Genomic DNA, 14,074 nt, shown 5'->3' on the forward strand with positions numbered 1-14,074 from the left:
AGGAAAGGAAACGAAAGGGGAAAGAGGAAAAAAAAGAAAGAAGAAAGGAAGAGAGTAAGAAAAACAATCTCCATTACAATCTGGGCAGATAACTTCAAAGATACCTACCTAATTGTTAGTTTTCTAACAATTTAGGTTTTCTTTTTTGAAAAGCTACCAAACTTCCTGCCTTTGCATTTCCTCTTGAAATGTGGCATTTACTTGACGGTCTATCCCATCAAGGGAATGAATCTTCTTTATCTCCTTCAATGTAAACTGAACCTATAACTTGAGATGCCAATTACATGCAATGTAAGGGACATTGTGGAAATTGCATGTCAAATACTCAAAACTCCTTGTAGGTTTTACACTTTTCCTCTCTGATGGCTCTGAGAATCCTATGTGAAAAAACACCGGGCTAGCCTGCTAGAGAGAAAGTCCATGTAGAGGAGAGAGGATCCATCTATCTGAGATCTTTTAGCTCATTCACCCCCTGACTAATGCATGAGGCTATTAATAGCTATGCGTGTGATCCAGATGAGTCAGCAGAACTACTCAGCTGAGTTTAGCTCAAATTGCTGACACAACACTTCATGACCAAATAAGCTATGAAGTGTTGTAGTGGTTTGTCACATAGTAAAAATATCTGATGCAGATATTACATAAATATCGCCAGTGTAACACACAAAATGAGCCCTTGGCTTCAGTACTTCAATTTACTTTTTATTGGAAATTGGCTGTTTTCAATTTTCTAATTACTCAAGCCAAAATCTTATTGTCATCTTTTTGTTCCCAAACTATCAACAAATTCTGTCAGCTTTTCCTTAATATCAAAAACTAGATCGTCCTCTCACCCCATTCACCATTGCTTAAATACTGGCTCAAGGCATTATCATCTTTCAATTATTGCAATTAACTCCAAAACCATTTTCTGGAATTTGCTTTGATCTCTTGCAATCTATTCTCCACATATAATAAAAACTAACTACCTTTTAAATCATAAATTTTGCCACATTATTCTTATGGTAAAAAAAAAATCATTCAGGGTCAGCAACTGGCATAGTGGTTAAGACTCTGGACTCCCACATGGTCAACAGCAGTTCAAGTACCAGACTGGTAGCTTGAAACTCATGCTGGGCACATGTGCATGAATGCCCACAATCCCAAGAGGATAATTGAGGATAGGGAATTGTAGCACAGCCATTCTCCCTGGAAGGTGATTTCTCACTTTCTGTCTCTCATCTCTCTCGGTCTCTCTAGCAAGTGTATGCACCCTATAGTAAAAAATCTCTCTCTCAAAAAAAAAATCATTCATTGGGGCCAGCAGGTGGCATAGAGGTTAAGGTGCTGGATCCCATGTGGTCATTCTGCAGTTTGAATCCTGGATCCAGCAGCTTGATAATTATGCTGGGTGCAAGCATGTCCAAAATCCCAAGATGAGAATGGAAGAGAAGCGAGGATTGTGGCGTAGCCATCTCCACTCAGGGATAATTTATTATTCTCTCTCTCTCCTCTTCGTTTATCTCTCTCTCCCTCTCTCCCTCCCTCCCTCTCTCTCTCTCTCTCTCACCCAGGTGCCCTATAGCAAAAACAAAAACAAACAAAATCATGCAATGGAACAATTGTGTGGTTCCTCCAAAGATTAAACAATTACCATTTGGCCCAGCAATTCCACTTTTAGGTATATATCAAAAATACATGTTCAAAGAAAGACTGTACATGTATTAACAGCAATACTTACAGTAATCAAATGGTAGAAATAACCCCAACGTCTATCAACAGATGAACATATAAATAAATGGTCACGTTCCTTACAGAGATATGTATCTCTATGTGGCCAAACTCTCACTTCTCTTTTTCCTCTTGTTCTCTTTACTTCCACCACATGAGCCTCCAGGCTATCTACAAACATTCCTACCACTCCTTCATCTCAAGATTCCTATGTTCCTTATTTCTTGTGCATGAATTATGTTTTTTGCTAGATATTTGCATGCCTTCTCCTCACTACCTTTAAACTGTTCAGATTTCTAAATTGTCATGCTCCCAGTCAAACTTTATCTGATTTCTCTGCCTCCCAACACACACATAAGCTAACAAACTTCCCCAGCACTGCCTAACTCACAGTACTGATTATTCTTCTTTATTTATCACTAGTATATAATTCATTAGCTTGTTATATGCTTATTGTATGTCTTCCATGCCAGGAGTGATAATCTATGAGAAAATGGGCTTTATATTGCTCCTTTCTGTACCTCCAATGCCTGGAACTGTGCTTGGTACAGTGCAGTGGCTCACTAATTTATTAAAGGCACACATTTTGAGAAAATTAATGTTAAAGAAATACATGATAAAGTAGTGAGCTATATGAAGAAATGAGTGTTTGAGTGTATCATTAAATCAAGTAAAAAAAGATAACTTTGAGTAAAGAAACCCTTCACAAGAAAAGATTATTTTTTCAATGGAGCTTGACCTACCACTTATGATTTACACCCTTTTTGAGTCTTATCTTTTTTTTTTTTTACTGTTTTTCTTCCTTTATATCTTGCTATCTTGCACTCTTGATAATTTTCCAGTGCCCATCATGAAGAAGGGTATTTAAAAGTCAGAGCCTCTACCCCAAAAAAGTGTACAGTCTAGTGTCACTGAGATAGCTCACTGACTCTTCTGAAACTGTTATCTCCAGGGAACCAGCAGTTAGCGTAATGGCTATGTCACTGGACTCCCACATAGTCAACCGCGGTTCGTGTCCCGGACCCGGTGGCTTAAAACTCACGCCGGGCACGTGTGCGTGCGTGCGTTCCCAAGATCCCGAGAGGAGAATGGAGGAGAAGGGATTGCAGCGTGACCATCCCCCCTGAGGGGTGATTTCTCGCTTTCTGTCTCTATGTCTCTCTCCGTCTCTCTGGCGAGCGCACGCGCCCTACAGTGAAAATCTCTCCAAAAACAAACAAACAAACAAACAACAACATAAAAACCCTGTTATCTCCTTATCTATAATAAGAAGGTTGAACTACACAATCTTAAAGAAGTTTCTTCCTTTGGGATATTTTTCTTATTCTTTTCGTCCTTTCTTTTCTTTCCTTTTCTCTTCTCTTTTCTTTTCTTTTCTTTTCATTTCTGACATAGGGCATTTCTTCCTTCCTTCCTTCCTTCCTTCCTTCCTTCCTTCCTTCCTCTCTCTCTCTTTCTCTTTCTTCCTCTCTTTCTTTTCTTTCTTCCTTTCTTTTCCTCTCTTTCTTTCTTTCTTTCTTTTTCTTTCTTCCTTTCTCTCTTCTTCCTTTTTGTTTTTTCTTCCCTCTTCTCGGGATCTTGGGTATGCACGCACACACACCCGGCGTGAGTTTTAAGCCACTGGGTCCAGGACTCAAAGCGCAGTCAACTACATGGGAATCCAGCAACATAGCCATTACACTAACTGCTGGTCCCCTTTCTTTTTTATTTAGAGAGAGAATTTTTCTATAAGGTGGAGAGACAGTGAGAGACAGAAAGCAAGAAATCACTTTCCAGGGTTGGGGGGATGGCCACACTGCAGTCTCTTCTCCTCCATTCTCCCCCCTTGATTTTGGCCATGCATGCACATGCACCCGGCATGAGTTTCAAGTCACTGGGTCCAAGACATGAACTACAGTTTACCACGTGGAAGTCTAGCTACATAACCATTACACTATCTGCTGGTCCCTTGAGAGGCTGTTTTAACATTACTGCCCAAAGTTCAGAGCAAGGAGTTTACTAGCCATATACATTTTTTGCCACTTTATAAGCTCAAATAATTAATCGAAAGTTGGGTGGGAAATTTTATCATGAAAATGGTGGGACCAGCAGTTAGTGTAATGGCTATGTCATTGGACTCCCACGTAGTCGACCACGGTTCGAGTCCCGGACCCGGTGGCTTAAACTCACAACAGGCACGTTTGTGTGCGTGCCCAAGATCCCGAGAGGAGAATGGAGGAGAAGGGATTGCGGCATGGCCATCCCCCCTGGGGGGTGATTTCTCACTTTCTCTCTGTCTGTCTCTTTCTGTCTGGCGAGCGCACACATCCTGTAGCAAAAACCTCTCCAAAAAAAATGGTTGCTTGAGTACCATTTAACTTGGCTCTCATTTCTTCTCTTGTCCCTCTTGGATTTGGTTCTAGCTTGTTCTCTTTTATATTTATTTAACAAATAAAAAAGCAAGAATATTTGCTAAAACTATATTTATTTATTTTACATTAAAATATTGTGGAAAAAGTATCAAATTAAAAATTTTTTCTGACCTATTGAGTATATATAAAAAGGAGGACCATGATACATAATTATCAAAGTGTTGATAACACCTCCTTTCATCTACATAATTTATAATCTTCCCTGCTCCTAAATAGCTATTTTTTTTTTTATAGATTTTTGCAATCAAAGCTCTTAAGTAAAAGGAACATGAGATTTCCAAAGACAAACATCTACAAACCGTAAGTAAAGGCTTACAAGGAAGGCTGATTTTTCTTCTATATTACAATGATGTTCTAGATCTTTGTCATGAGATATGTGTTGTTATAAGGATAGCAGGGAGACAAACTGAGATGGAATTGTGAAATATTGCCTGGAGTATTTAATTTTGTATCATTCAGTAGTACTCTTTAGAAAGGCTATTAACATCCTAGATCTTGATCACATTGTATGTTAGACATGATGGCAACATTAAATTTTTCTTGATGAACCAGATGTTTTATTTTCTCCATGGTACTCTAGAAACCCAGGTGAGCTACTGAAAATAAGCATGGTCTCCAGTGGAAGTAGCATAAAATGTTTCTTATTAAATAAGCCAAAAACAAGAAAAGGTTTACTATCTCTATTTCAGCCCATCAAGAGGGGTCTTACTTGGATATATATGCAGAAAAAACTGGAATTTGTTTTAGTTGGGATGGGTAGTCCTACCTGATTTATACAGAGGGACAGCCCAAATCTACCTCAGATTACAGATTTATATCAGTCATTTCACATGTTCCTTTCTCTCTCTTTTTGCTCTGTCTTCTTGTTAGCTGTAGTGATCAGGACACTAAATAACTCCCTAAAATATTTATATATTTCTTTGGACAAAAAAGACTTGCTTTGAAACCTTGGCTATTAGCAAATCTCCTCTGGACAGGTAGTGAACCAATTTCAAACTCAGAGAGGAAGCTCATGATGGTGCCCAAAGGCATGGGATTTATAAGAAATGCAGTACAGTATATTTAGGGGTCTTTTTCAATTTAGAAATTTTCTTCCACCTTCAAGAAAATTTACTTTGTTTGAGTAGATCTCCAGGAGTTCAAGCTCCAATGTAAAATAAGTATTATTCTTTGCATGTGTCCAGTTTCTCTTTGAATTTTTAAGATCTCTAGATCAAATAAAGTATTTCAACTCTTGAGGTGGTTCTTGTATATGATGGAGCTTATGGAGCATCTTGTATAAGAATAGTGCTTTGCTTTAATCTCGGCCCTGTAATTTATCTGAATGTTAATCATTGCAGTACCTATGAGTTCTTCGTGCAGTTAATTTCCCTACTCATTTGCAATTCCATAACTTGTATATTCATTTGCAGGTCAGTTTTTCATAAAAAGTATAATTAGACATAGTTTGACAATCCTTTACGTGATATAAATTCCTTTGAAAGAAAAGAAAAAAAAAATTTTTTATCAAGGTCTTAAACATATGTGCTATATGTTTAACAAAAAATTCTTTTGGGGTTTTGTCTCATTATTGCTTCTAGAATATATATTTAAAAAAAAGAACCAAAAACAAAAAACAAACCAGTAAATCGTTTGAACAAAGGAGCAAATACACCTTGTCACAGAACCAATAGGCATCCAATAAATATTTGAATAGATAAAAGAGAAGTTAAGGGACCAGCAGTTGGTGTACTGGCTATGTTGCTGGATTCCCATGTAGTCGACCATGGTTCGAGTCCCAGACCCGGTGGCTTAAACTCACACTGGGTATGTGTGCATGTGTGCCCAAAATCCCAAGAGGAGAATGGAAGAGAAGGAATTGTGGTGTGGCCATTCCCCCAGAGGGGTGGTTTTTCGCTTTCTGTCTCTCTGTTTCTTTCTGTTTTTTTCTGGTGAACATGTGTGCCCTATAGCAAAAACCTCTCCAAATAAAAAAAAGTTAAGGGTGACTTTTGAATAGATATTTAACAACTATTTGATAAATGAATAAGGGCAAGAATAAAAACAAAATTACTTTAGTGAATTTCTCTTGATCAGAGGCTGAGTTCTGATTTCCTTCTTTCATACACAATTAGTATCTCTGTGGTATTATACAACTCACTCTCAGAGGCCAGTAACAAATATGTATATCTCCATCAATTCACTGATTTATTCATCATTCATCCATTCAATCATATATTTGCTCAACTAATTTAGTCACTGAACAAATATTTATTGAGCACTGATGGTAGCAAGCACTATCATGGGTATCAGAACTCAAGGAGCATAAAACAATGATATTGCAGGGTGACATCTACAAAAATCAAAGAAAGGCACTAACCATCTCATAGTAGATATCTAATCCTCCCTTGGGGAATCAGGTCAGGCTGTTCAAGACCAAGAAACAATTAAGCTTCAATCTGTCAAGTAAGTGGCCAGGTGAGAACATGTGTTGAATGGGGAAGGATGTTTCAGAGAGAATAGAAGAAATGACACTGATTTTGGCACATTGAGGAATTAAAGGGAATTAAACCCCAAGAGGACTCAGGATTGAAACTACACTTCTTTGAAAGGAAACCAGGAGCTTTATGACTCTTTTTTTTAATGATTATTTACTTAATTTTATTAATCATTATTACTATTATATTCATTATTTTTAAATTTTCTGTAGGACTTCTGAGCTTACCAGAAAAAGAGAGAAACAGAGAGAGAGAGAGAAATATTGAGAGTAGGAGGAATGAGAAAGCAAGCCATCAGGTCTGGAACTCAAACTGTGGTCACCCATGTGGGAGTCCAGTGCCTCAAACACCATACCACCTGCAGGCCCCACAAGTCTTTTCCATAATAGAATTTATATGTAATCTTGGGAATCTGCCAAAAAAGAGAAGATTTAGGCCAGTTTATAATTGTAATTACTATGTAATATCTGATTTCATAATTTCTAGACCTGCTCTACCTGAATAGGTCTTGTTAAACATGTTGTTCTCCATTAGTATCCCTAATCTTATCTGGGATACATTTAACCTGATTAAAGATCCAGAACACTCTCTTCTATAGTCTGGAAAGCTGCCAATGACAAAGTGTCTAGTCTTTCTCTGAGAGAGGTCAGCTATGCAATGTGACGAACCTTCTAAAAAATATATTTTAGGTACGAATCATGTTTCAGTGAACGCAAATACTCTCAGAGAAGACCTTAAGCATCTATGAGAATTTCCTAGTGGAGGAACAAAATCCTCAATAGTGTAGCAATGTATTGAGAATTGGAGGCAACATCAAACACTTTGCGTAGGCCAGGACATGTACAGTAGTTTGCGTTGGTGGCATAGTGGAAGATGGAAGGCCTAGGAACTTAAGCTTTGGACAGGAATGGTGGACACAGGGTGACACTGAGGTAGATGAGACTCAACTCTCACTTGGGAAAGTGCTAGACTAGAGTTTGAGGCTTACCTCATGAACACTGAGAGCAGACTCTCAACAAAACCAGATGCTGCTCCATCGCAGATGACCTTGCTCATAATTGCAAACTGAAGCCTGCGGAAAAGGTGATATCTCGACCTTCCTAAGGAAAGTTATATGGAAAATGTATGTGGGTTTGCCAATGACTACACCATGCAGGCAGGCCAAAATATCTTTAGCATGGATTTAAACTAACTGCCTTCAGAAATCCCTCCAAACCTAGCCCATTTCAGTGTTTTGCCCACCAACTCAGTTCTCTGTTCAGAGAAGACCATCACCTATGCACGACACCAGTCAATCTATGAGGACTGCACTGGTGGGGCTCCTCATTTTGAACATATTTTCCATAGAATATTTCTTCAAAAAAATTTTATAGCATTTTTTTTTTTTTGCTATAGGGTGCGTGCGCTCACTGGAAAGACAGAGAGAGACAGAGAGACAGAAAGCGAGAAATCAACCCCGGGAGGATAGCCACGCTGCCATCCCTTCTCCTCCATTCTCCTCTCAGGATCTTGGGCATGCATGCACATGCGCCCAGCATGAGTTTAAGCCACCGGGTCTGGGACTCAAACTGTGGTTGACTATATGGGAGTCCAGCGACACAGCTAACTGGTGGTCCCAGCATTTGTTTTTTGTAAAATTATTTTATACATTCCATCACTGCATATCATTACAGCTTGCAAAATGAATTTGCCTAACATGAATACACTGTATATTAATCCAGTTAAAGATATTATACAATTATCAACAGATAATCTCCCATTTTTGTGTAATATTTTTGTGGAATGTTAAATGTTTGGCTTCTTCCTTCTCCCCCTTGATTCCCTTCCTGTCACCCTCCCCTATTTCCTACTATAGAATATTTCAAATCTCACTTCCCCTGGAGAACGTTTTTCCATCTACTCTGTCCTTCCATGAGATTTTTTTCATAATATATTGCTGTGGTTGCATTGTGGTCATGTACATGTTTGTTCACAATAATTAGCATTTTTTAAACTCTTTTCCCCTGTTTTAAGTACAAAGTTCACTTATGTAACATACTCCCAAGGGAATTTTCAGGGTTATAAGCTTTATTTATTCTATCTGAATAAACTCAGTTGCTTCCACATTTAGGAAAACATATTCAAAATCATGGTAGTGGGACCAGCAGATGGCATAATGATTATGTCACTGGATTTCCACTTGGCTAACTGCAGTTCAAGTCCCAGACCCAGTGGCTTGAAATTCACACTGGGGATATGTACATGAGTGCCCAAAATCTTGAGAGAAGAATAAAGGAGAAGGGATCAAAGGGTAGCCATGCCCTCTGGGGGATGATTTCTGGCTTTCTGCCTCTCTGGCAAACTCACTTGCTCTATAAATAAAATCTCTCTCTCTTTCTAAAAATAAATAAATAAATAAAAATCATGGTAGTGAAAACTATTTTATTAAAAGAGAAACATTGTATTTGCTCTACTTTATATAATGCAGTAAAAAAGTCATTGGTAAACTGTAGTGTTTTGGCAAATATTAAGAGAATTGTGATGAGCCACATACTCTAATAGAATCACTGGCTTGAGAATAAGGGTACTTAAGAGACAATTGTCTTTTTGTTTTGGGTCCCCCATGGCTTGATACAGTGCTTGGAATATTTTAGGAGCTTAGGACATGTCTATAGAGTGATTCTCTCAATAAATGGACGAACAAATGAATTAGAGTTAGTGAATTAACTAAATGGTTAATTAACATGATATTCTCATTTGAAGGTGTGCTCAGGAAAACACTGAACTTCTAAGGAAGCTAATGACATCTAAATCACCATCAACAAATATTATGAGCAGTTAGACATCCAACCCAAACCTCTAAAACTTTGAATTAATAATTCAAAAGAACAAACTTAGAAGATGAGGCGTCTGTGTATTATTAGTGTGTATTACATAATGTATATGGACGTACTGTGTAAAGGTGCAAAGCAAACATTTCCCCAACTCTCTTGCTAAATCTCATTCAGGAAAAATGTAATTGTTTGGCCCACAGTTGCAGCTGTCCTTTCATGGGAGTAAAAGGCAACAGCTATGTTTATGGAATTGCTGGAAACATCTTGAATCAAGGACAGATAGTCAAGACCATCCAGAGATGTGTGACCACTAGACCAATATGACAGACATTTTAGGAGAGCAACACGTTTTTATTACTACAAATAATATAAAGATGCTCCAGTAGTATCACTCACTCTTGGGGCCAGACAGTCGTGTAGTGATAATGCACTGGACTTACACAGAAAGATCTGAGAGTTCATGATCCAGAGCCTCTCTGCACAAGTGGAATGTGCATGTTTGCCTGTGATCCAGGCTAGCTGACTATGCGGTGAATTATGGCATGAAGATCCTGCTCAGGTCTCTCTCTCTCTTTCTCAGTGAGGAAGGAAGAAAATAAAATTCTTAAAAAAGAAATAGCTGGACGGTGGCATGGTGGTTAAGGCAGCTAGATCCCATGTAGCTGACTGTACAGTTCAAGTCTTGGACCTGAGAGATTTGAGGTGCTTGTGTGTGAGCCTAAAATCCTGAAAGAAATGAGAAATGGAGGAGAAGGGATGAACAATCTCCCTCAGGGAGTGTTTTCTCGCTCTCTCTCTCTTTCTCTTTCTGTCTCCAGCATGTGCATGCTCTCACCCTCTGGGAAATTAGATTAAAAAAAAAATCACTAACTCTGACAAGAACTCATTTCAGCTCCTTTCAATTGAGGACAATGTCAGAAGTTTGACACCACAGATTTTACAGAAAGTGAGAGGAGCATAAAGTTCTGCTCTCTGAGTTAGTCTTGGTGGGTGGAGCAATAGTAAGGAGGCTGTTCTGGGTTTGTTGTTCAGCCTCACCACTTCCCTGTGGTATGATACTGGAAATGCTACTTAAAGTTTCTGTCACTCTCCTCATTTATGTGATGCCCAGGTGACAGTGCCTGCCCTGGAGGAGTGATGTGAGTGGTAAATATAATGGGTGCCGTGAGCCTGACATTGCAGGAATGTGATTGGGTGGAGCTCTTGTTAACACTGAGAAGGTGTTCTGGTTACATATTCAAGAAGGAAAATGCACAGTGCATCCTCTTTGAGAAGTGGTGTCTATTCCTCAATGACAGAGACTTGAAACACTTGAACTAAGCAGTAAATAATGATGGAATATTCTCCCATCTCACGAGGGAAATGCAAGGTGCATCAGAAGCTGACAAAGGCTTAGGCTCAGTGTCTGCAGTCAACTGTTAGCCTTGCTGTGTAACAACAAGTGTTCATCACATGTATGGTGGATTATTCCTTAGAAATGCTATCCTTACTTGTGTTACTCTTTTGCTCCATTGTTTTTTTCCTTTTAATTACCAGAGGGCCCCGGTGCTGAACAGTCAGAGAGAGAAAGAGAAAGAGGGAGGAAGGAAAACACCCTTCAATAGGACATGGTCACATTCCAATCCTTTCTTCTCCATGTCTCCAGCATGCCAAGATTTGGGCATATACACACATGCACCTGGTGTATTTCTCAAGCATGTGGAGTCACATGGAATTGGACTCCTTAACCACTAAGCTATATTGGACTGGCCCATTCTCTGTTCCCCTTTTCCATAGTCTTTCTAATTTGAGTACTTCCTCTAAGTTTCTTTAAAAAGGCCTAAAGCCCAGAGCCAAAGTGTCCCTGTTTGTCTAATGCTTGAATGTCTTCTTATTCATCTTCAGCTTTTGTGTCCATTTCTATTTTTTTTTTTTTCTCATGGCGTAGCTATGAATCTACCCTTGCCAAGATGCATTGTTTCTCATGTAGTCATTGTTTAGATGAGAAAAGGTACCAACCAGTTTTTCGAGCATTGAGAAAATTGTAGAAGAGTTGAGAGAAAAGAAAAAGCAGGGAATTCTTTCGTCATTGTGGGTGTCATTTTGCTGAATGTCTAACTCATTTGAACTGAAAGATGCTATATAAGGTCTCTAGCTTTCAGAATAAAACCCTTGAGTTCTTGAGAATTCTTACCACCCCCACCCTGTTAAACACAATTTTCCATTTAGAGATTTATAGTCCTGCTTCGATCCTTTTTGCCTCTTTGTGGTTTTGGTACATTTTCCTGACTTTAAGAGAATAATAGCCATTTGAAAATCCTTTAAACAATTCATTAATCATTTTGCTGATCATAAATAATAAAGCCTTTAAACAAAACAGTATCAGTACTAGCCTATAATCGAGCCTATTAGTCATATATATAATTTGCCATATGTTTTCAATACTCACAATGATCTTTAACCTATTTCCAAAACCATGATTAAATCAGTTTTATTGAGTCCTTCTGATTAATTTTGTATGCCCAATTGGGTGATTTGACACATTAGAAATGATTCTGATATCCAAATATTTGACCTTGTAATTTTTTTTTATTTCTTCCATGGATTTGTGAGGGGAAAACTAAGAATTCACACAGCCTGCTTTATTCTTATCGAAGGCACCTGATATTTCCCACCCATAGTATTTTCTAAGAGAATCAAATGCTACACTTTACTGATACTTAGCTTTTTGGGCAGAAGTTTCCAACATTTTTCCAGAGCTGGTAACTTCCTTAGTCCTCAATATGTTAATGTACTTTTATTTTCTAAGAATGCATATGCATGGATCAGTACATATGCTGGTCAATCCCTTAAATAACTCAGGGTGATGTGGGTCTTCCAAGTCACTGCCAAGATAAGGAATTCCCTTATCTGCGTGTTGGCGAGAGCAATTTTTGCAACATCTTCATTACTCCCTAATTGTCTGTATTTTTTTGCTTCATTTCTCTTGTTAAGGCAGATTTTAAAAATGAGTTCAATAACTCAGCCGTTTTACAGTCATCATTAATTTCATGCCCTTCCTCATTCATTAGTGGACCTATTTTCCTGTGGCTCTCTTTTCCCTCTGGGTTTTAAAAAAATTTTTTTAAACGTCTCATTTGCTTTAACCCTTTCATCCCACTGCATCTTGATCACCATTATGTCTTTCTTGACAACAGGAAAGAGAGCTCAATGGGAAATGCATTTGGTTCCTTCAGTTACTCAGCATACCTGAAATAAATTTTTAAAAATATATATTTTTTTAATTTGAAAGGTTATATTATTCTGGGCTAAATTTAAAAGTCTTCTTACCCAAAAGAAATGTATAGCTAATTTCTTTAAGAAAATGCTCAAAAAAATGCTTTATAGAAATATTGAGTTAGTATCTTCGAACTGAAATAGAACAGACAATCCAAATGCTGGAAAAAATTGATACTTGAACAAGCGTTTCAAGTTCATCAGAGATTACATTTTCTTCAGATAAGCCCCTTCCCCTGCTGCTGCCCCAGTTTGAACCTAGTCTCATATTAGCTGTTTATCTTTCTCTGGAATCCAGTAAAATCCATGAGAACAGCTCTTTTTCGTTTTTGTTTTTGACATTTTAAGTATTTTATTTTATTAATCTATTTTTAAAATTATTTTCATTTCATTTTCTTTTATACAGTCAATCACATTATTTAGCTTACAAAGTGAATATTTCAATATGTGAACATTTCTCTCTAGTCCAGTTGATAAAACTATAAAAGTATCTTCAACAGACAATACCACATTTCTTTGTCCCATTAATGCTTTGTCTCTCTATTTTTCTTCAAAATGTGCTTCCTCAGACACTGCTCTTTCACACACACTATATCTGGTATTTACATCCATGACAACAGTTCTTATTCCCCTGAGATATGTGTAGTTTCCTAAACATGAAGATAATTTTATAATGAATAAAAAATTAGACAAAGAATGATTTTTATTTTATCTTCTTTATTTTGGGATAGGTTTTTGCTAGAGGGCACAGGTGTTCACTAGAGGGACAGAGAGAGACCATTTCCTCTCAGGATTTGGGACATGCATGTACACACACCCAGAGGGAGTTTCAAGCCATTGAGTCCAGAACTTGAACTGCAGTCAGCCATGTGGAGTCTAGTATCTTAACCACTGTACCACCTGCAGGTCCTCAAAGTATCCTCTTACATTCTGTTTGTTTGAATGTGAGTCAGATCTTTCTATCAATATCAACTCAATATTTCTATCAGTAATTTTGACTTTCTGAGAATGTATTGCAAATTAAATGTTTTTTATGTTCACCATGATCTTATTTGAGGGGTCAATAGTGAGTAGCTACATGCAGGGTCTTTTCAATATCTTTCATTCTTTTAAAATGTCATTTTCTTCCATATCTCTTTTTATCATTCAAGTTAAAATTGGTTGTTTCCTTGCAAATGCCAGCTGAATAAAATAAAAAAGAGATGGAACTGAAATTAGTCTGACTGATATTGCACCCAAACAGTTCCACTTCAAGATGTGAGATAGTGAGTAGTTTATATAAGCTTTTGGAGACTGAGTCTCATCAGTAATATGGAAATTATTAGTATCCAGATTAAAAAGAAAAGACTTGTTGTGAAGTCAAAATAATATATATAGTCATATTCAGAAGAATGTATTGCACATAGTA

Source organism: Tupaia chinensis, unplaced genomic scaffold (assembly GCF_000334495.1).
Source record: "Tupaia chinensis unplaced genomic scaffold, TupChi_1.0 Scaffold146131_1, whole genome shotgun sequence".
Lineage (NCBI taxonomy): Eukaryota > Metazoa > Chordata > Mammalia > Scandentia > Tupaiidae > Tupaia > Tupaia belangeri.